At 39.2% G+C, this 25,178-nt stretch overlaps 1 long non-coding RNA gene across 1 annotated transcript; it reads right to left on the bottom strand.

The window, feature by feature from the left end:
- Positions 1–376: 376 nt before the first annotated feature.
- LOC115609014 lies at positions 377–18,689 on the bottom strand. The gene is made up of 3 exons (XR_003991708.1): positions 18,478–18,689; positions 6,656–6,745; positions 377–483 (listed from the first exon to the last, which is right to left on the bottom strand). It is a non-coding gene; the product is annotated as an uncharacterized LOC115609014 (long non-coding RNA).
- Between the last annotated feature and the right edge of the window lie 6,489 nt (positions 18,690–25,178).

The following is a 25,178-nucleotide window of genomic DNA, read 5'->3' as shown; positions in this document are numbered from 1 at the left end:
CTTGGTTGGTTTCTAATGTCAAGAACTTAAGCACTGTCACTGCATAACAGATAAATACATGAGCCTAACTTAAAATTTATCCTTTCCAAAGGCCGTATCCTTAATCTTACTTCAAATATAAGAGTTGTTATATTGCTTTGCAAGGGTTGTATCAAATATGGAGAACTAACTCAGAGCCTTTGCATTCAGTAAGGAAGCTGCTTTTTAATTACACTGTGCAAAAACATTAGTGATAAAACCGCCTTATAAATAGAAAACTAAATCATTGGGTAAGAAGCCATAAGGCTGGAATGCAGAGAGAGAGAGATTGAAAGAGAGGATACAAATGATCTCATGACACTTACACAATGTAATTTCTGGAGAAAATTCAACTTCAATTTACAGTGATGTAGAGAAGGCTCAGAAAGCAGCTCCTTTCCTCCTCATTTAAAATACTGCCGGTCAAATGGATTATGTTTTTTGAATCCTTTATCATACGGGATTCTACAATTAATAACACAGACACATTTTTTACCATCCTTAATCATGGACATTTGTGCAGTGAATTCAGCAAGCTCTATTCTGCTTTAATTTAAACTCATTCAAATCCTGCTCAGCTCTGTTTCGGAATAACTCTCCACATGACAAACCTGTGTTTGACCACAATTATGGATCCTTATAATATCTGTATTGAGAAGCATCTTCCAAAGCACAAGCAACAATCACTTAGAACAGTATGAATTCCTTGGCTAGTGTCTGTCCGTCCAACCTGAGGAGCTATAGTACCTTATGTTTCCTTATCACTGTTTGATAAAATATTTCTGAAATTCCAGGTCAATTAGCACCACAATATTCCAAGTACTGTAAGAACCTACAATCCACTTGTCAAATATGATAAGCAGGCATTGCTGCTGTTCCACAATAAAGAAGAATAAAGTAATAATAATAAATAATAATAATAAAATATTGCAAGAAAAATCATTCCTTTAGCTGAGAAATAGTAAAGTCTAAATTGACAGGTAACAAAAGATAAAAAAAAAAAAAGAAAAAATATTACTCTCACTTTATAGTTTAGGAAGCAAAAATGCTGAGAGAGAACAAATGTTTTGCCCAAGATTGCCAAGAATGGGCAAAACAAGGACAAAAATTGAATCCAGGTATTTTCAGACTCATAATGGATCCTGTATTGCAAAATCATTTTGGTTAGTGAATGAATGGTAATCACAGACTGACCAGCAGCCTCCTGAATTTTAACAGGAAGAGCTTTTGCTATGTTCAAAGTGGATTTTGATCAAAGTTCATTGGCTTACTCAACAAACGCAAGTAAAAGAAACCTTCAGCTAGAATAAAGCTGAGGTCATACCAAGCAGACCAGACTATTTTTAAGGCATCACTAATTCAATGGCCATGAATAATATAATATTCATGGAGTCCCATCTGGTGTTCAGTTCTGTGTATAAAAATACTTTGCATTGTTGGTCCGATAATTCTAACTAAAACTGGTAAAGTGATATACAGGCCCTTGAAAACAGTAGTGGGATAAAAAATAACAAATTGAATAAAGGAGAAAAAATAAGCTTGCTTTAGCCTGAAGGGAATAAAATTTAAGCCTTTTAACCTTACACATAAGTTCCACACCATTGCTTTTTAAAATCAGTGGAAAATCATTTAAAATCAAATTGATTTTGGCTTTTACATTCAGATACACTTCAGCTTTTCACTTACTCGCGTATACAAGCGATGTGTTCAGCCAACCTGTGTTCAGAATGGGTTGAAAATCAGTTTGTATGTTCACATGCTTATTGGAATTTTCTCATTTCCATTTCACTCAGAGCCAATCATGATCAGATTAACTTGCTGGGGAATATGTCAAGAAGCTGATTTCATGGGTGTTTTAGCAAAGAAATGGTTCCTAATGCAGTGAAACATTTTTTTACTCATAACACATTTTCTATTGCCCATTTTGTGTCAATAAATGGGAAGACAGATAATCAGAACAGTTCATACTTATTCTGAAAAGCTCTTTTCTCCATTGTGTGTAGACCCATAATAAATCACAAAAGAACTGTAAAATCACAGGAAAATATTTCCTAGTGTACATCTGCTTCTTTCCACTAACAAAACCTGGAATATCTGCAGCCTTCCATGTATGGAATGGTAGGATAGGCTTCTGAACTGGGCACTCCTCTGTTCACTCGCTGCCATCCAACTGTGGATCATTTGGACTGCATAACTGCTATCTGAACTGACATTTAGTCATCCAGTCTGAAAGCAAGTATGCTGAAATGATGCAACATAACACGCTATCAAGGCTGTAATAGGACATAGAACACCTGCCATTGACTTGGATAGAAAGGATAAAATGCTCTGAATTGCTTTGTTTTCAACATTCTCTTCCCCACACTCCTCACATGTCCACTTTTCCTTAATTTGTCACTGGTGCTTTAAGGAGAGAGAAACGGCATAGCAGAAGAGCAAGAAAATGTGAAGCAGATGCCCAAGTTCTATTACTGACTCTGTTGGTGACTGGGTAAGCTGTTTATAGCATTGTATCAAGTTCATTGATTTAGATGGTTTGGTTTTAGTTTTCCAAACTGAGATGTTCATGGTTTGCTTTCCACTGTGAGTCAGTACTTCAACACTCAACATTTTCAAAAAAGAGTTAGAATGAGTCTGCAAGTAAGGTGGTAAATATCTCAAGCACTGCATCTAAAAATTGAACACTTGGAATTAAACAATATCAGGAAAATATTGACTGTAAGCTCACAGGAAGTCAATTTACTTTCCTATAAATGAGAAATTAAGGATGCATCAAAAGGAGATACGTCGTGGGTTCGAACAATGCTTTAAAGGCCTCTGCAAATCTCAAATGAGAAGTCAAAAATCCAAGTGCAAATATTACATTGCAGAGAGGATGAGTGGGAATGGAGTGGGAGGTTATAGAACCTGATAATATCAAGGATCTGAAAGAGATTAAACTATTTAACTATTCAGCAGTGAAAAGAAGTCAAGAGGGATCACTGCAGACAAGGAAGGAAAGACAATATAGAAACTGACTTGTGCAGGCTGACGTTCCACTTCAAAGGGTATTAGTGCTAGAGAGTGGTTACAAAACTATAAGTCTTTAAAAACAAGTCTGATTTAATAAATATTTACTAAATTGTATAAGAATTACCTGGCATCAAGCTATAAATATTAAATTGCAATGTAAATATTAAAAGAATGATGTTTTCTCAAATAATCAATTGAAGACTATAAGATTTTTTTGTATTAAACATAAAAAATCGTAAAAAAAAATCCCTGAGAGTCAAACAAAACCCCTGACAGTTAGATTCCAGAAGAACAATCCACTCAGAGTTCCTTTCATGTGCCAACAACTATTATTTATATTGTTTATGCACTTTCATCATGACAGCCCTAACACTGAGCAGAGCAGATAGAGTCTAACAGTTACCACATTAGAAAAAAAGCTCTCAGAAGGTAAATAAAGTGAAGTGAGGCTATATTTTTGGATCTTGGGAGATGTAAGAGCATTCTGATATTCTGTTTATATTGATTATTTTATATTGTTTAATGAATTTCTGTACTCTTTCTACAAAATAAATATTGGCACAATGAATAAAGCCTGCATTTAAAGGAACCACCCTATTAAAACTGGTTTTGTTTGTGCCTGGAGAATCAGAACTGTTCCAGGCAGTTTGTTTCACATTTTACTTGAAAGCTCCCACTCCATTAGTATGACATTGTTTCTGAGACAAAGCTTAACCATAGTGTCTTTCCCCTTTAAAAGGTAATGACACCATCTAAGCAAAAATAACAGTGGGTTAAAAAAAAAAAAAAAAAAGACCCCCATTATAGCAAACTGTGGTATTAATGAAATTCTGTTTGTATTAAAATTTTCTTTCAACCCTGGTCTTCCTGTTCAGGGGGTAGTGTCAACCTGTCAAACTTTTAATCAAGAGAAGTTCATTGATGCTTCCATTATGCCAAAAAGCCTCACCTAGGTGACTTCAAGGGGAGACAGCAGGTCTGACTTTCTCAACATCCAAGGCTATGAATTTTTCATTTCTCACCCCCAACTTTTAATTTCTAGTGCATGTATATGAATAGGCAGAATGTATCTTTTTATTGCAGCAAATTTATAAGAAGTGTAGATTTTCAACCTAAAGCTAACGGAATGAAAAAAGAAGTAAATACATGAAAGACTACTTTCTTCATTTTTAGGTTGGTAGAAAGGGGTTACTGAGAGGGTTGAAATCTGTGTGTTCAGAAAGCCTTTTACAACAGCTACTTCAGCTAAAATTTCACAGAACAACATCAGGATTCACAATTGAGAATCTCCATAGAAATTATTTCGCTGAGGTGTTGCATTTGCAGACATGCTGATATCAATGACATAATTCAGCCTACTGAAGAAACCTCACTCTATTGCATAGAACTCAAATTTGGGGCTGGATGCTGACCTCCAGTGACAGCTGCTTTCCAGCAATCGGCAAGAATTAAATGGATAAAAAGTCAGTTTAACCAAGTAGCTGTACCTTAATGCTCTCGGAGAATGCTCTGTTTGGGAAACAAAAATTAAAAAGCCCACATGGCAACTTTTCAATGCCTGCCTTTGCATTATATCACTTACTGTTCTGCTACAGGTGAAGTTATAAGGGAACTGTGACTAGGAACATCTCCTCCCTCATCCCAGGGAACGCAAATAATTTCTTGAGGGTGTTAAGAAGGTGATGGTAACAGAAAGCAGCCTTACGGCAGTTCTGATTTACATCTCAGTATTGGCACATTATATGGTTGACCCAGTGTGAAAGTCAGAAAGATTTACATGCCCTATGTTGCAGACAGAAGACAAGTCCCAAGGAAAAGTCCAGTACTTCTAGCTTCTCAATTTAGTTCTGCAAAAGTCTGACTGAATTTCTAGAACAGAGTTTCTGCTTCTACAGTTTCTACCATAATCAGGAACGAAGCCATCTTTTTTCATTCACAGTAACACCCATTATTTATCAAGTAGATGTATGGTGAGATGAGTTTTGGCTGAAAATACTGTGCTGCTTCATGATCAGGAAGTGAAGTCAGGGAGAATTATGAAATCCTGAAGGTATGGTTAAAGGAGCCTCCTGATCTTGGGTTTTTAAATAAGTTTGCAAAGGCATATTAACGGGGAACGTACCACATAATCCATCGAAATAATTTACTCTTCACTATTCTGCCAAAGGAAAGATTCTCATCCAAACAGTTTGGCGGTTTTTGTTGGGTTTTTTTAAACATATCATGTATAATTAGAAAATGACTATATGGGTCATCTATAAAGCCAAACAACAAGACCAGAACTCTAGTAATGTGAAATGACCGGCTAATTACAACACTGGTTTAAATTACGTTCCTAGGTATTACTTGTTCTTTCCAAAATGGGCTGGATATCTGCACTATTTATTCAGCCCCAAAGACCAATTTCATTCTTGCAAACATATTGCATGTTTAAAATATAGCAAGGTTTAAATCATTCAAGCTTATTGTTTTAACTTCCAGCATTTCATTACTCTACTTAATGGTTTGCACATTGTTATACACAAGTACAATATAATTTTATTGTATGATGTCAAACCTCCCCCGCCATGTCCCATTTGCTTCCAAAAGAGATGAGAAGCAATGGGATAGGAGACTTAAACTACAGGGATGCTTTGCCTATAGACAGGAAACGTTCAAGGTTGTTCAACATAGACTTAAATTGAGAAGATACACGCTCAGAGTATTAGCAATGTATATCTGAATTAGTCCACTCCTCAAGATTGGATTGGCGGAAATAAAAAGAAACTGAACCAGCCCAATCTTTCTCCCATTCTAGTCAACTGGAATGCTGATAGCTTTAACTGGGCCAAGAGAAGGCCTCGATTTAGGCTATGTGGCTTCTACATTAGAGCAGATTTTGTGGCCATGGATCATGGCCTTGAGACACCCATCTGGGCACTAAAATAATTCATGTGCCAGGTGGTCCCTCAAAATGTAAGGGAACTGAAGGTAGAGCCTTCCATCGCTGACACAGCTTTCTTCTCCCCTTGGGGAATCTCAGCTGGCAGCATCAGGGGTCAAGAACCACACAGGAGTGATTTCATAATCTCTAGGACTGCAGGTTCCACTAGCTAGAGAAATGGAAACAATAGGCCCCACTATGAGAGGAAAACATTCTGATGGATTGCCCCCCACAAAGTGTAGATATTTGTCTTTAGTGTTAGGGGTTCTACTAGGAATTAAAAAATGTATTTCCAATTGTTCTTCTGGGTGCAGTACAAAAATTGCTTTTTCACAAAAATATTTTAACCAAATATTTCCACAAAGCATACCTAGTATAACAGAAGCACTGTACCTGCGAAGCTGTTTAAGCACAGGTACTTCCCAAGTGCCCTCAATTGCTCCTGTTTTACTTGCCTTGACCTGTTGCATCACGTTATGCGATATCAAACTGCCATCATGTTCCATTTTAGAAGTGATTACGCTTCATTGGTGGGCAAAGTTGCTGCTTGCTGAGTGTTTGTGAGGTTTGATTAATTAGTGCTTATGAAGTGCTTTGAAATTCTTGCATGAATGATGTTACAGAAACACTGAATATTGCTGCTGCTATACAGGCAGGTACATGATTAAAGATGTGATGTTGCAAGGTGTGGCTGGGCCTTACCTTCTCTTTGGGAAAATGTTCTGGTTTCCTATGAATTCCCTCTGGCAAGCTAGTTCAGTCTTCCAACCAAACCAGAACATTTCAATCGTCCTAAGGTAGGGAAAAAATAACAAAAAAAAAAGTTAGATGAAGGGTATTTCTGAGAACTCATTGCCTGTCTAGGATATTGCACCTCTAGGTGGTCTGATAAACTTCAAGGGCACCTTGGTGATTAAGTTCATTCTCAGACTAACTCCATTTTCTTCAACTTTTTTTTTTTTTTTTAATCAACTAGAGCTCTTTTAATTGCTTTCTCCTCTAGGTATTTTACATAGACACCTGACTGCCTGTTAAAGCATCTTCCCAAAGCATCTTTATCTGTGATATCCTCTCTTTGGCTGAAGAGACCCAGCTGTCCCCCGCAATCTCTCCTGCCCAAAGGGAGCTGTTACATGTTGTATCCCTTTCCATCATTTCTGACTGTGAACCTGACAGCTCCCTTCTGCTCTGGGAATTACAAGTCCCCACAGGCGATTCCTTCTTGGCCAAGGCAGGAAGCTGCAGGGCTAAGCCCACAGCCAGCCTTACCTGGTTAAAGATTTCTCCAACTTGCTCATCGCTGCCATACTTGGCTGTGGCTATTACCATGCTGCTGTGGCCCTTCAAGAGCATGCTGCTTCGTAAAGCGAAGGCCAGGATTCCTCTGCCCAATGCACAGGTGTCCAGTGCCATTTGAGAGGCCCTAAGGCATCTAGGACATCTGCATGGGAATAGCAGATGTGACACAGGACCTAAAGCAGACTGACACTTCACCAGGGAAGCAAATGAATGCCAGGCAGGCCTCTCTGTAATAGCTAAAACTACACTGGATGCCAATGATGATGCCATTAAGTTCTCCCCATACTGTTCAACTTACCTGTTTTCTGTTATTAATGAGGACACTCGAAAGGATCAGTCATATTGATCCTCTGTGTTGATTACATACTACATCCTTTTTGTCTTGCTTACATTAACCTAACAGACTGTGATTCCCTGGAATCTTTGATTCCAGTCACAGCATGGTGTCAGGAGTTTCATTTTTCCTGCTCGTTCTACTCATTTCACATCCTGCACCCAATAACAACTTTTTTTCTGTCACTTTTCATAATAACTTCATGGCTAGTTGCATACATATCTTCCTACATATCGTAACCTCTGTGTCCTTTGTGCTTACTTACTTTCCTAAGAAATGTAAAGAAAAAAGTATCAATTATTTTTGCCCAAGGCTTTAGTAAACATGCTTAGCTGGACTGCTAGGCCCATGTCTTGAGCACATGGCTCTATTTAAACCATGGGAGCATTTAGCATTTATGAGGTTCAAAATAACCAGGCCAACTAGCCTTATTATACATCTAATACTGCCATCAGTTTCTTGGCTGCTGTCAAGGCTGATGCCATCTTCCTATTCTGTTGTGCGTTGTCAGGGACATAAATCTTACTCAGAAGTTTTTAAAGGCACCAAAACATTAAAGGCTTAAATGAAGAGTATCAGGAGTCTCTTACTTTGTCCCAGTGAATGAGGTATAGCACATCTTAAAAATCTGTGCCTTCCATTTTCTGATCATTGTTCTTGTCTGTGTGCCTTCCAAAAATGGGGTTAGTAATCTACTGTGGCCATACAGTTTCTTTCATTAGAAATTAGCAAGTCTGTTCTGACCTTTTCCCAGGGCTGGGCTGGAATTTCATGAGGCGTTTCTTGTCAATCACTGTATTCCTTGCACAGCTTGCACTCTTCCATGTGTGCTTTCAACTGGATATTCATTCCTGGCCTGTAGATACATTTCCTGGCTCATCTCAGGCATGTCTCTATCCCCAGGTGTGAAATATGTATCCACTGGATGATCTCAGCTCTTAAATCTCCTGGGATTACTGTTCAGTTTCATTTAAAACAGCAGTTCTTGATTCACTTCCTAAGGTGGCTGGGGGTGGGCACAACCTCCTGTGGCACTTACTCCTTTCTCTCTGGCCAACCATGAATTGCAAATTGCTTTACTGCCTCTGTCACACACCATGCTGTTCTGCTGGACTGCCTTGAACAGCTCCGTTTGAAGGAGCAGAGTCAGTAGTAACTTTTCACCTGTTCCCACTTTCTTCATGTCCCAGGACATCACCAGTAAATGCTGCAGTCTGCATCTTTACACTAGAACTATTTCCACTCCACTTTCCCAGGCCCCACCACACCAGCAGTTTCTGTGCTCTGCAAGCATGTAATGCTTTAGTGACTCCAGCTCCACATTCAATTTTCTTCTCTAAATAAATACCTGTTTTTAATAATCCTTGAGCATTCTCACAAGATTCCACATCATTGTAAGTGACCAAGAAAATCCTAATGTGATAGATCCATATTTACGCTTTCAGTTCGCCTTCATTTAGCCTAATGTTTTGTCTCCAGCACCCATCTACAAAAGTTATCACAGGTAAATATAATGATCTTCACTGCCTACTGTGCAATCTCTTTTGTGCAATAAAGATGTCCTCAGTTACAACTTTAGTGACTGGTGACACAGTTAATATCAAATATTTTGGATTTGGAACTGACTTTGTGTTCATCAATACCTGCTAGAAGGTGTGGCAAAGGTTGTCAGGCAGCTGAATAGCTCTTCCCCTTCAGCATGCTACAGTAATTGATTCCCTGATTTCCTCCTTAAGTCTTTAACCACCCACTCTATCATGACAGCATACATCCACACAGAAAATAATCCATTTAAAAAGGACACAGATGGGAGTGGACAGAATGAAGGTGTACACCTGGCCCAAGCCAGGTGATTACTTCTACTTTGCCAATTAAAATCACATTGCCATTTTCACTAGTTTAACAATAAGCATCTATTTTATATTCAGCTCTTTGTTTCAGAGCAGATGTGTTCATTCTTACTTTTTAAACTATGTCACCTTTCCTTCAACGTGGGCTTAGGTTAATAAACTGTACATCAACCACTGCTTAAAAGCTGGCTTTGCAGGATGATAACTGATGAGAGAATTGCTTTTAATTACTGTACAAGTGAGTAGATAAAAATCACAGTCCTAATAATCAGCTCCAGAAACTGACAGCAGCAAAGTCTCACATTTCAAATGTGGATTATTTTTTCTTTCAGCATTCGGCTGCAGAAGGCAAATGTTAGTGGTTGGATCATCTTCTGTAAGCAAGCCAAAGTTATGTGTAACATTTTTGGATGCTAATAGGACACAATTCTGGCAGAGCAGAAATAAGGGTAACATTAAAGATTAGAGCAAGCTTGGAAAGGAAGAAAAGTGCTTTTCTCAATCCAGACTTTCAAAAGAACAATCATCTCACCTACATCTGCTGCTAGAACTTTTAAAGTCCAAGGACAGCAAAAGCAAACAACTTACTTGCATAGCTATCAAGAGTCAGAGAGAGCATGAGGCTTCCCAGATTGCCTTCAAAACCAGCAGCATTTGGCCCATTACCATGCACACCAGGCTAATGTATTTTTAATAGTTCACCTCCTAAAGAGATACTGCAGGCCAGGAGATGCAAATTAGCCAGCCAGAATTGAGTGGGTTTGTGCTATGAGAAATTTCAGGGGAGAATGAAATAAATGAAAGTAGGATTACAAACTGGGTTTGGTGCTCTGGTGAGAGGAGAAAAATGTGCTCATGAAGCCCAGTAAAACTTTCTTTTTCTGGTTTATTAAGTGTTTGCAAAAAAGTCTCAGTTGCAAAGTACGACATGTTCTTTTTCTGAAGACTCATCTACATCACAGAGGCTCTGATAAATCAGCTGCTTTCTTTTTTAGCCAACTATGCAGTGTATAGGAAGCTGAGGCTTGTATTATGGCTTTGTTAAAACATTAGATGCTGCCTGAAAGCTGCCATGTGAACTCCATTTTGAATGTATTTCAATGCAAGTTATTACAATAGGAAAAATAAACACTTAGCAGCTCAGGAAACCAGAATCTAAAATACTGTAGACATGGATTTGTTTATTTGTTGCTTTCCTGCTATAGATCAGCCTGTCAGGATACCTCCTTCATGTAAATATTTAAGATCTACAACAAAACAATCCTGATAGAAAAAAAAAACCAAACAAACCCTCCAAAAAGGAGGATGAAGAGTTTGATTTATTTAAAAAAACACGGATGTGGCTCTCTTTGGATCTATTGAGTGTATTCTTTGATGAAAAGGAGAAATATTCTGATTGTAAAGGTGTTACATGTCGCGAACAGCACTTAGCTCCTTGAAACCACATGTTCTATAGATTCAAAGTTACCATATTCCTTTTTGGTTTTTTTATGGAGCAATAATTTTAGCTCTCAAAAGTCCACGTGAAAAACTGAAAATCCAGGGTTTGAGAACTAGAGAAGTTCAGAATAGTAGTCATCTGGAAGTCTCCTCTTTTCATGTCAGTAAAGTATAATGTTACTTCACGCCATTTGGCTGCAAATGTAAATTACACCTTTTTTCAGTTGTTACGACAGGATAGAAAACCACATAATTCTAATGAGTCATAAATGTTTCACCATTTTTTTCTTCATTTAATTCATATGGTGCCAACACCTGTGAAAACAATCAGCATCATAGCTCTGTGCTCTACTTATATTTGCTTTAGGGTATGCTTGAGTAAAAGCTTTTATATCTCATTTCTCTACATTATTAACAACATGATGCCCTGAATCATTCTATAATTTAAGTATGCTCATTTCATTCCCAGCTATTTTATTACGACTAGGAAAGATGCTCAAAGACTATGACAGTCTTAAAACAGACACACACACACATACCCATTCTTGATTCTTACTGTAACAAAATATCTATAACAAGATCTTCATATTATTTTTTTATGTGCTTTGGCAGTTTTGCACCTTGAATTATGAATCTAAACTGTTAGTACAGGAGCCAAACTACAAAGCTTTCTCCCAAAAGGCTTTGCAACCATTGCTCTAAGGTGAGTTCATTTCATGAGAGCAACATCTGCGCTGAACTGAATTTTAAGCTATCGCCAGAGGAAAACACATCTTACTTTCCAACGGGAAGAAAGCAGTGCTTGGAAACCTAGTTCCGGAGTCACTAGATGGTGCCAGAGAGGAAAACACATTGGTAACGCTCCAGTCTTGCTTTAGTTATAGCTGGGCAATGGGGTGATTATTTTAATCTACAGCAGAAGTGCACAAGGTAAGGGGGAGGAATTTCAAGAAAACTAGGGGTGAGGTTCAATAACATACTTCAGTGTCTGAAGAAACAATGTAGTGACTGAAGGATACAGAAAAAAAGCCTAAATCCTTTTGACTTTCAGTGAACATCAGGCCTCTGACCACCTTAGGAACCCTTGGTAACTCCACCTGGCATCTATATAGCCCTAAATGACTTCAAACAGAATGGCTTGCAAAGGGCTTTTACATACAATTTTGTAATATAAGGGAAAGAGGAACTAAGCTCTCCCGACATTTCAATGGGATTGTGGCTCAAACTTCATCTATAAAATTCCCCATCTAAACCTATACAACTTAATAAATACAGATGAGTGAGCGTAGTGCATTAAGCTGGAAGGTGTAGAGACCATGGTATTTCCTAAAGAGACCCTTTCCCAAAATGTGTCCAAAGCGTACATTCCAGTGTTACACAGCATATTCCAAGTAACCATCCAGGGCCAATTTGCGATCAGGAAGCAGGCCAAAGCTCAGCTGATAAATGCTTCAAGCAAAATGTTTGCAGTTGTGATTCATTGCAGTAACTTCCATTGTAACCTAAAGGTGGGGACATGCTCCAAGTACCTTAAACTAGCTAGCTCAAATATGAGAGCGGTGCAGGCTTCTGCAGGGTCTTTGGGAAGGACTCAGGCTGTCACAGCTGAGCAACTTAAGTCAACTAAACTAGCTAATTTAAAGCTACTGAACTGCAGCCTTCTCTCTGCACTGAAGCATGGTCCTGCCTGCATACATACATGAGGACCTGAGGGTTGAGCTGACTGTTCCCTTCCGTGTCTGCAGAATTTCAGCACTGACTTTGAGGTTATTAAAAATGAGTGGTCAGATAGTAATTTCAGATTTAGTTATTCCAGTAATATGTACATTTTTATAAGAATCTATGCCTGTGATTATACACCAATGCCATTACTGGCAGTTTGCACAAAAGGTACCCACAAGCACTCGTCAGAGGATGAACTTTCTTTTTCCTTTGCTTCTTTTCAGACTTCTTCTTAAGAAGTCTTCCACGCAGACATGAGACTTTGGAGAAGTGGCGGGGCAAGTATGGAAACCAGTCCTACTCACATAACGCTTATGGATATATCTTCAATTACAACAGTATGCACCGGAGCCAGTGTCAGTCAGTGCCAGACCTGAACACGCAGCAATGTGACTAGATGACACTGAATCTCATCCAATCCTGTCTCTATATATTTCAATGCCCTCCATTTGCTGGTACCAAAAAACCTACTACTTCTTCCAATTTTACCTCTTTCTAACCTTCTTCCTCTTGGTCTACCAGATTTCACTTTGAAAGGCTAAATGAAAATCCTTATGATTTAGACAAAAACTGTCTTCACCTTTATAGCAAAGAGGTTGTCCTTGCAGAATCCATTCAAAAGGCCACTCGGCATAGCAGGGCTCTGCTTGCTTTACATTGTTTATTTCTCAGGAGTTTATTCAGGTGAAGGTCTGTTTCATTTTAATTGCTGCTAGGATGTTTAGAAAATATGAAATATATTTAAAAATTTTCACTAAAATTATTCTCTATATTCTTGAAGATATCCAGACTTCCTGACCAATAGAGTACCCATGAGATGCAGCATTTTCCATGGTGCTATACACATATTCATACCTTTGAAATAGAATAAGAAAGGAATATTTATACTGGCTGTAGCTTAATTTAACTAAATGAATTAATTAAAATACAAAAGCTCTCTCAAACTAGGAGGTCCTGAAGCAAAGAACAGAAAAGAATGAGCTTTACCTTTCTTTCTCAGTAAAACCAATCTCTGTTATTGAAATGCTCAACTAAAAATCAGATTTTGTACTTATGGGAATACTCATTTTACTGACTCTAAGCTGCAAATCTTTCTTAGTTTCAGTTCTTGCACTGTGAAGGCAGCTTCTGTGCTAGGAACTTTAGGAGGACAGTCTTGACATGTTATTCATGAGAACTTACTGTATACTTCATATTTGATGTAGGTGCAGTCTGCCTCCTAATGGAAGTCACGTGTTTTTTCCCCAAGTACGCACTAGTAAGTAATGACCCATCATCAGGCAGTGACTGATGACAATTGATCATATGGCCATCTACAGCAGCAAGAAATTAGAGTAATCTCTCAAGAGAATAATCAGAGAACAATTTTCCAGGGTCACTACTAGCAAAGAAGTTTGCTGAAGAAGAAAACAGACTCAGTCTTCACTCTGGATTTTCTTTTCTCTCCTGGATTTCACTTTATACACAAGGTTTACATTTGTTTTTAGAAAATTTTATGAGGCAGACTGAAATGTTAAGGGGATTAAGGAATGGGAGACAGTCTTTCACCTCTAAGTCTTCAGTTCAAATCTGGCTTAGGTTAGTAATGAACAAGAAGTATTTACCATTGCTGTTCAGTGTCTATGCAAAATGGATTGGTGGTTCTGGCTCACTTCCTAGCAATAAATGTGCATGCCACAACTGGCAACTCCATTGCCATTCTCAGCAGACAGAGCCAAGAATTAAATGAAGCATGGGAAGCAAAGTTACCTCTCCCCCACTAAAGGCCAGGGTGGAGGCACATTGGCAGGAGAAGCCTTCTCTGCTGCTGCCTGAGCAGGGCTGTGCCACAGTCGAGCACAAAGACATCAGTATTGTGGACTGTCAAACTAGCACCTTTTTCACAAACTGAGTTTACTGATTTTCTTGAAAATAATAAAAATAAAAAAAATCAGATGCTGTCTAATGTAGGGCAGATTGGTGAGACTGTGGGCGAGACTGGGCCACGTTCTTCGTTAAGCTAAAGTACAGATTAACCTGCCATTATAGAGAGATTGAAACTTGATGTAAATGCAATGGATTTCCACTACATAAAACTTCTTTGTCCTTCCAGGGACATGGCCCTAGGACAGGAAAATAAAAAGCCTCCAGGACTTTTCTTCCCAGCAATCACATGACAGATCATTTCTCAGTCTAGGAAGCTTTGACTCATTGACACCAGAAGCCACTAGACCAGGAAGTTTGTTTTTCCTTATACCATAAACTTAGAGTAATTCCACTGAAATAAATGGAGTCAACTGCCCACACAGAGCAGCATAAAAGGGAGCAGAATATGCCCCATTCTTTATCTGGCCAAGACTGAAAAGAAAAAGTGACTAACATCAGTTATAAAATACCATCACACTGCTGTTCTGAGTGCATCAGCACCATCAACAGGAAGGGCACTGAACATCCTTGCACCTGATTACAGCAAGAAAAGAAGGCAACCTAAGCCTTTAGTCTTGGAGTGATTTTACCACTGAACAGTGCTGAATGAAAAATGCATGAAATTTGTTCTAAAAATAGCAAGATGGGTCAAGAGAATAATGACCTTGGTCTACACAGCTGGGTGAATTTATGGTGATGCCATCTTTTATATTTCATAGGATATTCACAATGGACCCTAACGTTTCCATGCGTTTGAATGCTTTATTTATCCATATTTTATTACCACTGTAAACATAATTATCACAGCATCTTCATGCTGAAAGTGATTGATAGATTTTGTTACTTGCTTGTCAGGACACTCATGTTCACTGTATTCAACCATCACACCAACCCAGAGACTGATGACTGTGCTAGCCTATTAATAAAAGTCTATTACAGTACATTGATGCTACTTCTTTCAAACAATATTAATGCAAGCCCTGCAGCAAGAGGCGTAATTTTAACTTGCAACAATACAATGAGGCCTATTACAATCATTAACCCTTTTACATTTTACTCAGACTGTCCGTTCTTAGCCATGAAGAACAATCATTAAGTCTTCTTCCAATGTTTTAAAAAGATGTTGTTCACTCAGCCCAAGATTTTGAAAGCAATTGATGATTTTCAGTACCTATACTTAAGGCTGGCGAAATTGAGACAATATAAAGGGCAGATGATTTCATGAAATGCTGTGTAGCTACCTTTCAAAAATAAAAGAATCACAAATTGACAACTCAGAAGCTGATCGACTCAGAACCAGACATTGATTGTGAAGATCTCATCTGTTAGAGCTCAACTGGCAGCAGGAAATGGGTGAAAGCTATTTATCCAAATAATATGAGATAGCAATGCATAATGAAAAAACAAACCAAAACAAACCAAAACCAAAACCCCAACCAAAACCTTGAACATGCTCAAAGTGTTAAATGCAATATGCTGACAAAAGTTTTTGGTTTGGGTTTGGTTTTCCCCCCCCGATTATCAAACAGGACAGTGTATATTTCTATAAATGCTCCTCTAGGATGAAGTGGAGTTTTGGTTTGATTCAAAGATACTCAAAGTGAAACATGTCGATCCTGCTAAAGAAACCTAATTATTGACGGATAAGATACTTTCAATACTTCAAGATATGGGGGAAAAAAAATCAGCCTGCAAGTGAAGAAAACAACAAATGAACAAAACATACCAAACTTTTAATACCCGCCAATTTTTTTAATCTGAACTTAAATAAGCCTATAGTACTAGAACTTCCATTATGACTTAATAGTATTTTAAAAAGACAAACCCAGAAAGCAATGAATCATCTGACTCTGTCCAACAAAATGCTTACAAAGCATTTAACTTTAAGCATGGGAGCAATACCTTTTAGTTTTCTTTGGTGAAGATACTTCTCTTGCAGCAGTTAAGCGTGTTTCACTGTGTGTCCATAACCTTGTAGGTTTTTATATGAAATAACATCAGTTCTTTTGTTTGCAAAATGCATGCAATTTCCAGAAAATCTAGGTTCAGCTATCACAATTTGAATTACCATGCTTAGATCTGCAGCCTGCACAAAGCACTGACACTCCACTGACTTTAACTGAGCCTACAACCCATTGAAGATACAGTTCCAGGACCCCAAACAGTGTTGTTAGTCCTAACAGCTCTCAAAGGCTGAAGACTTGGAGCTCAGTCAGAGAGGTTGTGGTTTTAGTGGTAATGGCTTAAGAGGTTACCTCTTCCAGCTGTCTGCAGTGGTCCCCCACCAGAAGCTGAAACAAAGCCACCAGAAAGCAACATGGTCCAGCCCTCATCCATACAGCTCAGAGCCAGCACATTAATTTTAGCTGCCAATGGTCTGCAAACTATGACAGTTGATAAACTGTCACTTGCTTACATCTGCTGCCTCCACTAGTAGGGTGGAAGGCTGTGGCAAAGCGGCAGGGTAGACATTACAGGTGGTAACCCCTTCCTCCACCCTAACAAAATTAATAGCACTTGTTTGCCAGAGCCATAATCTGCTCAGAGTGGAACGATGTTGAAAGAAGTGACCCCATTTAACTTCGTTTGGGGAGGAATGGAGAGAGAGGATTTTCTACATTTCATGAGACAGTGAATGGGAAAGAAGTAGGGTATATACAGTACCCTTTGTAATTTTAATTCACGTTGCCCCCTCTCAGTGAATAAATCTTGTTAAACCTTATCCTCTCGGAGACCATCTGGATGAAAACTATTCAGGAAACGTCACCATTGGTACAAGAACTTAAATCTCACCATAAATCTCAGCATGTCAAAGCCAAGCATGCATGCCTTAAAGAAATTTTGCAGCTGTGAGCTGCTCAGAGTTGCAGACATGTGTGTGCAAACGGTGCCTCCAAGAAACACATTGCTGCATTTCAGTAACTCTTAAAAACGAATTAAAGCAAACTCAGGGATTTTCTCATTTTCAGATAGCTTTGACCTTTTTTTATATATAAGAAACAAAATACCTTAATAAAAGCTACATAAAATTTACTACCGTATTAGAACTGTACTAGCTCAAATGATCTCTCTTGTCCTTATCTTTCTCTGATTATTTCTGCCTCTTTTCCAAAGTACATGTGCTAATGTGGCAAGCTATGCTCAAAATCAGAAATCATGATTACTTTCCTCTGTAATCTGATTGCCTGTATAGTTAGACACCTGCCTGCCTGGCAAATTTCTTTATGGTAACAGGGTATGAGCAGGCTGGCCTTTAAAACGCCAGATACAGTTAAAACAGCTTTGATCTAAGCTCAGTGAGAGCACTACTCTTACCCAACAGCAAATATTCTCCCCTCTCTCAACCGCAAAAACTAGTATAATTGTTTTTACAGAAAAGAATTTCATATTTAATTCACTGATTTCAAAATACAGCAGAACATAATGCAAAAATTACAAGGCAATCCATCCAGTAAGTGAAAAAATAGAAAAGTAGCTAAGAGAATTAATCTAGGCTCAATGTTTTGATCAAAACATTTTTGTGGATGAATGCAGGCTTAGTGAAACAAATGTTCTGCAAGTTTGCTTCATTTTCACTCATTTCTATAAAGGAACAAATCTCAAAATACTTGACCTGATATGATTCACATTTGGTAATTAAAAAAAAATATTTCTTACGAAAAAAAAAAATCAAAAGGAGCTGGTTTGGATACATTTTTCAAGTAAGAAAAAAACCTTCTTAAACATAGGTAGATCCCAAGCAGAGCATCTTATTTTCATTTAAGCAAAATATTTTATATCTGACTGAAACCGATTTTGTTTTCAGTTTTATGAATTCTGAAAAATTTTCACCTTTGAACTGCCAGGCAACAGTCAGCTACTTTTGCACAGTGTAATTAACTTAGGAGCCTGGGAAAGAGTTGATTAGATGTGCTAGTTGGAAACAAGTTTCTTTGGCCCAAGCAATTGGGTATTTCTGATATATAGCAACATACCGTAACTGAAGAGCAGAGCTTTCTCCAATAGATGTGAAAGTTTCCTGATGAGTCAGCTATGATCACTGGACCTCACTCTTGAATTCAATATAGGTGATCCTGGTTTAGTTTTGCAAGAAACTCCAGTTCTGTGAAGCTGCATGACACCACTGCAAAGCATCTCAGATACCATTACAACAGCAGACATGCCACTGGTTTGCTAACGCAGGTTCTTGCTTGACTGTGAACAAAAAAAAAAAAGATTAATTACCCTTAGAGATAAGTGCTATCCAGACATGCAAAGACTGCCCTCGTGGCTCCCTGCAAAATAGTCCGTTCTTTCCTCGCAACTGCAGAGACACTTACTACTAAGGATTATCAGCCTCCCACTGGAGAAGCAATGTTGTCTGGGCCTCGGTAAACGGGCTTCAGCATATGGTTGTCTAAGAACCATAGAATGAACCAGTCATATCCCCCATAAAGGAAACATTTGCTAGCTCAGCATGAAAGATGATCAGCTATATTTTGTTGTCATGCAAGGTGTATTGTTTCGTCTTTTTAAAACTGTATCCCATGCTGGGCTCTCATGACTTTCTGCATCAAACTGGGGAGCTAAAGTAAGAAGGGTTGCCGTTTTAGTCTGCCTGCATAGTCAATGGATGAAGACACTTGGGCTGAATTGCCCTCTGGAGGTGCATATCACCTTCCAGCACTAATGGGGTAACTTCAGGTGATTAGGTACTAGTTTAGGTGCCTCAGTTGTATGCTTGAAGTCAAGTGGCTCAAATCCAGGAGCAACTGTGCTTTTCCTGTCCTAAACTGGTGCATGCTGTTAGTACATGTTGCAAAACAAATGGCAAATACTAATAGTTTTGGTAGAAGTGATAACAGTATGAAATTTAGCGCTTTGGATCCAAACCTCAGATACTATTATTCTCGTGGAAGATGTCCCTGCCCATGGCAGAGGAGTTGGAACTAGATGATCTTTAAGGTCCCTTCCAACCCAAACCATTCTATGATTCTGTGATTATTGCAAAAGTTCAGACTGGTTTGTATGTCTGACTTCACTCCTTCAACTATGCAGTGCTGCATAACTAGACACGTTGTGTAAGATTATTTTCACTTTTCATGGAAGCTTTACCCAGAGCTAACCACTACTGGAAACAAGACAGCAAATTTGCCAGGCCAACTTGCTGCTCTGGCACAGTCAATCAGTTGTTACTATGGCAAGTAGTGGTTTTTTTTTTTCTTCAGTGAACAGAACAAGGAAAGGATGACTCAAGCTGAGTTTCACAGGTGAAGTTCAGATGAGTTCAGATCTATACTCAATGTTCCCATATGCTTGACTCAAGTCCAAACATTTAATTGTCAGCTCCAAACAAAAACTTCCAATGAAGCAGCAGAGGAGGGGATTGTGAACTCTGCTTTCCAGCACTAAGGACTTGAGCACTTTTTTTTTTTTTGTAATCTGTCATTTGTACTTTTTCATACTAAAGGTGACAGTCTAATTCACATATGACCAACACCCATAAATCATGCGGGGGGGAGGAAATATTCATAAATCCATATCAAACAGCACCCAAATTATGACAAATGACATGGCAGTCATAAAATTGCACAAGCACAACTCACCAAGTCATTAATTTCATGGCTGTGGAAAATAAACAGACACATTTTTTTCGCAGCCCTAATAAATTTTAAAAAACTCAAAGAATGGTCCATCTGCTTCGAATAATTTTTAATTTCCTATTCTGTCTCGTTCCCATTAGCTATTCCACTGAGATATTTGCTAAATTCTTTCATTTGCCTCCTCCCATCTGTATTCAATTACTCTATTCCCAAATAGAGTTAGTTTTTCTTTCTCCTAAGCACAGTACAAAATATCCCCACCTGTACCTTAAAGCAAATGTTATGTGTGTTTTATTATCTGTTAGACTCTATGAGTCATTCTAACTCGATTGCCTGTGCTGAAAGACTTGGAGGGCAATCTGATTTTGATGTTTTCTGGCTTTGGTGAAAAACACTTGCCTGATTCTCATAGCTAATCTATTAACTTGGTAAATGCCTCAACAGATGTTCTAGAATCAGCTAGGGATCAGGGTCTGTCCTCATGACAGCGTCCGCTTGTAAGTTTGAAATATTTAAATGTTCAGAGATCAGAGGCCAATGATGTGTTTCGGGTACAGGCTTTCACTAAATCATATTTTTTCAGTCAGTCCCTGGAGTGCATTCCACATACAATAAGTGGCTGGAGTGCTCTGAGTGAGGCGGCCAAAAGTACAGGTCTCCTTGAACTTTGAAGGGACATGAATTTCAAGGCAGGATTGGCTTCTTTTATTGAAAAATGGAACAAATTTTAGACTGTGCTGAAGCTGTTCCCTTTTAAGCTACACGTCTTTTTTCCAGTTACTTTCTTCCTAATGAAGCCATTAAGAAAGTATAAGCCTTGGCTTTGAGACCTGCTTTTGCAAGGATAACTTAATGTCTCTGAGGAACCTGTTCTAAGCCATCATCATCTGTTTGGGTCAGAGCTGCTATACATGATTCACTTACTCTGTGCCTGATCCTCCACCTTGTTACATTGGTTTAAGCCAGGGTTGCTCCACTTACTCTAAGCCATTCCACTCTAATAGCACCAAGGCTGCACGGACTGACTGGGATCACCAGAGCAGAGCAATCCCTTGAGAAGGCAAGAAGGCTTTACTCCTCCTATAGGAAGGGAGGGATAGATGCATGACATCAGTCTCAAGCCCACATGAATTTCCCTTTTGCAGGCTAATGCAGTTTTCTATCCAGCTAGCACCACTAGAGCAACATAAATGAGAAAAAAAAAGGCTCACAACACAGAAAACCCCATGGCCACTGCTGCACCCACTCTGCTTTCAGAAATGGTCCCTTGTCAATCAAAGCCAAACCTGATAAGTTTATTACTTTTGCGAGCTTTTATATCATCTTGATTCTTGTAAGAACTGTTCAGGCTTGTGATAAAATGACCCGAACAATTCAATTTGAAATGGCTGCAAGCTTCACTGAAAAATTTTTCTCAGTGAGATCACATAAAAGGCAGAACAACTGGAAATCAGTATATCTTTCTCCGACCTTTACTCACTGCTTTACTCTGGTCACTTCACTTATTTTTTGTTTACCTCCTCTTCTTCATCTCTTAAGTGGGCTTTATTAATGCAACCTTACTTCACTGTTTTGAAGCTTAATTAGTGAATGTTTGTAAAGTGTTTTGAGATCAATACAGTATTATTACTAATGTATTCAAAGTCTCATCTCTGCTGCTATTTTCTCTTGGAGGCTTGACAAGGCGCCTTTCACTGTTCCACATCTTCAACAATCCTTGAAAACAGCTCTACTGTTAGAGCTTTCATCTGAGAGATCAGCAGATGGAGTTGGAAGAGTGAGAAGGGAAATGACTGATTTGTACCGTTATTGCTGTTACACATAGTGCTTTCTAGAAGACAAAATAGAAAATACGAAGGGAGGGTTGAAAAAAAATACTTCAGCTTTTAAAGAAAGACACTGAAAGTACAGAGAACTGCTTATATGTTATCTGAAATTACTGCATTTTTCAAAAGCATCCTTTTTGTATAGCCAACTAGTTAGCATTCAAGCCTGACAAGAGTTGGAGAAAGCTTCTAAATGTGAAATGAGTGAGAAGAAACAGAAGAAAGGGTCACTGGAAATGGTGTTCCCATCTGAGGATCTATGGCAAGAAGCTTCATTAAGGAAGATTTGTTGTCTGGTAACAAATGTGGAAAAATTAACCACAGCTTAACTAGTAGGAATAGTTTCTTCCTTCAGTTTTCAGGCTGTGTCTCTGCTGAAATAAAATCTCTTCCTTTCCTGTCACTGGGAGATTAAAAATGGAACTGGTTACTGGAAGATAAAAACTCTGATTTTTAAAGTATAATCCCTGTAAAATTCTCTTTATAAATTAGGCAATTCTGCATACTTGCTCTTCACTTCTTGTCTTTTTTGACACTTTCAAAGTGGCATCTTTTTCAAAAAAATAAGAAGAAACAATGGGCTGCATCCCAGTCCAGTCTTGCTGGCACAAGTGATGCCTTGACCTGAAGAACTAGCTAGGGACTGTGCTGGCAAGACAGAATGTCTGGGTAAGGGAGAGCAAACAAAGCCAATTTTAACCCATGTGCTCCTGCTGATGTAGAAAATCTGACAACAGAGGTGGAAGTGATACGATCACTGTGTGTTCCACAGGTATAAAACACAGAATCATAGAATAGTTAGGGTTGGAAAGGACCTTAAGATCTTCTAGTTCCAACCTCCCTGCCATGGGCAGGGACACCTTGCACTAAACCATGTCACCCAAGACCCCATCTAACCTGGCCTTGAACACTGCCACGGATGGAGCATTCACAACTTCCTTGGGCAACCCATTCCAGTGCCTCACCACCCTCACTGTAAAGAACTTCTTCCTTATGTCTAACCTAAACTTCCCCTGTTTAGGCTTCAACCCATTACCCCTTGTCCTATCACTACAATCCCTAAGGAAGAGTCCCTCCCAGCATCCCTATAGGCCCCCTTCAGATACCGGGAGGCTGCTGTGAGGTCTCCATGCTGCCTTCTCTTCTCCAGGCTGAACAGCCCCAACTTTCTCAGCCTGTCTTCATACAGGAGGTGCTCCAGACCCCTTATCATCCTCGTGGCCCTCCTATGGACTTGCTCCAACAGTTCCATGTCCTTCTTATGTTGAGGACACCAGAACGGTACACAATACTCCAAGTGAGGTCTCATGACAGCAGAGTAGAGGGGCAGGATCACCTCCTTCGACCTGCTGGTCATGCTTCTTTTGATGCAGCCCAGGATACGGTTGGCTTTCTGGGCTGCAACCGCACACTGCTGGCTCATGTTAAGCTTCTCATCAACCAACACTCCCAAGTCCTTCTCTGCAGGGCTGCTCTGTATCTCTTCTCCACCCAACCTGTAGCAGTGCCTGGGATTGCCCTGACCCAGGTGTAGGACCTTGCACTTGGCTTGGTTGAACTTCATGAGATTGGCATTGTCCCACCTCACAAGAATGTCAAGGTGTCTCTGGATGGCATCCTTTCCCTCCAGTGTATCAGCTGAACCACACAGCTTGGTGTTGTCAGCAAACTTTCTGAGTGCGTGCTCAATCCCACTGTCCATGTTGCCGACAAAGTGTTGAACAAGATCGGTCCCAACACCGACCCCTGAGGGATACCACTCGTTACTGGTTTACAACTGGACATTGTGCCATCGACCACAACTCTTTGCATGTGGCCATCCAGCCAATTCTTTATCCACCGAGTGGTCCATCCATCACATTGATGTCTCTCCAACTTGGAGACAATGATGTCGTGCAGGACAGTGTCGAACGCTTTGCACAAGTCCAGGTAGATGACACCAACTGCTGTGCCCCAGTCCATCGGTTCCGTAGCCCCATCATAGAAGGCCACCAAACTGGTCAGACAGGATTTCGCCTTAGTGAAGCCACGTTGGCTGTCACCAACCACCTTAACAACACCTTGCTTTTCATGTGCCTTAACATGCTTTCCATGAGAATCTGCTCCAAGATTTTGCCAGGCACAGAGGTGACACTGACTGTTCTGCAGTTCCCTGGGTCTTCCATTTTCCCATTCTTGAAAATGGGGGTTATATTACCCTTTTTCCAGTCATCAGGACCTTCACCCAACTGCCATGATTTTTCAAATATGATGGGTAGTGGCTTAGCAACTTCATCTGCCAGCTCCTTCAGGACCTGCGGATGGATTTTATCAGGTCCCATGGACTTGGACATGGCAAATATAAACTTTTTCTTATAGCCTGTGCAGCCTGGAGGTGATCTCCAGACTCAAGCATGGCTGCATGGCTACACCACTCTTCTGCAAAGATAAAGTTTTTGGTTCAGGATCCTCTCTTTTTGACTGTATTCTACACACCATTTCTTCAGTAAATGTTTTGAAAAAGCTGTTTTCCATATTAACACAAGAAAGACAACCTGTTCTTCATACCAGATACATGCAGTTCCATTAACATAAGCTGTGTTGCATTTATAGATCCTTTGGTACAAAAAGAGATACATAAGTTTTTAACCATAAATTAAATACTATGTTATTATAGCTGCCCACAGCAGAGGGTGCTAAGATTAAAGAGAACTGACCATAGAGTTAACATCTGGGGCAAGGGGAAGAGATTTACAGCAATGAGGAGATGGATAGTTGTTGATTAACAGAGTAATAAAGACATCGGTTGACTCTTTATGAATGCTACCTCTGTTGCTTTTTTATGAAATTCAGGCTTTTCCTAAGGAGGTACAACATCCGGAGCAGAAAAATGATGCATGGTTTCTTGCATCAGTAATTTTTCTCAGAAATTGAATTTAATACACATACTAATTAAAACAAATCAGATCAAACAAACAAGCAGACAGTGAATGTTCTCCTATACTGGCTTTTTTTTCCCCTAGAAGTCTTTTAATCAGTCTCAAGAATATACATTTATCTCATGCCAAAAGCAACCTGAAGTAAGTAAGAGTGGAAAATTCAGAAATACTTCTGCCAGTGAAACTGGCTGTAACTTCAATGAAAATGAGGTATCTGACTGATAGCTTAGCTTCTATCGTGTTACAGTGGAAACACATCCTTGAATTTAGAGCTGTGTAATGACATTATTATATTAAGCTTGTTATTTGAAAACAGACAAACTGCCTCAAAATTATTCTACCAGATACG

The sequence above is a fragment of the Strigops habroptila genome, chromosome 5, assembly GCF_004027225.2.
Source record: "Strigops habroptila isolate Jane chromosome 5, bStrHab1.2.pri, whole genome shotgun sequence".
Lineage (NCBI taxonomy): Eukaryota > Metazoa > Chordata > Aves > Psittaciformes > Psittacidae > Strigops > Strigops habroptila.
This window is presented reverse-complemented; position numbering and strand designations above follow the sequence as displayed.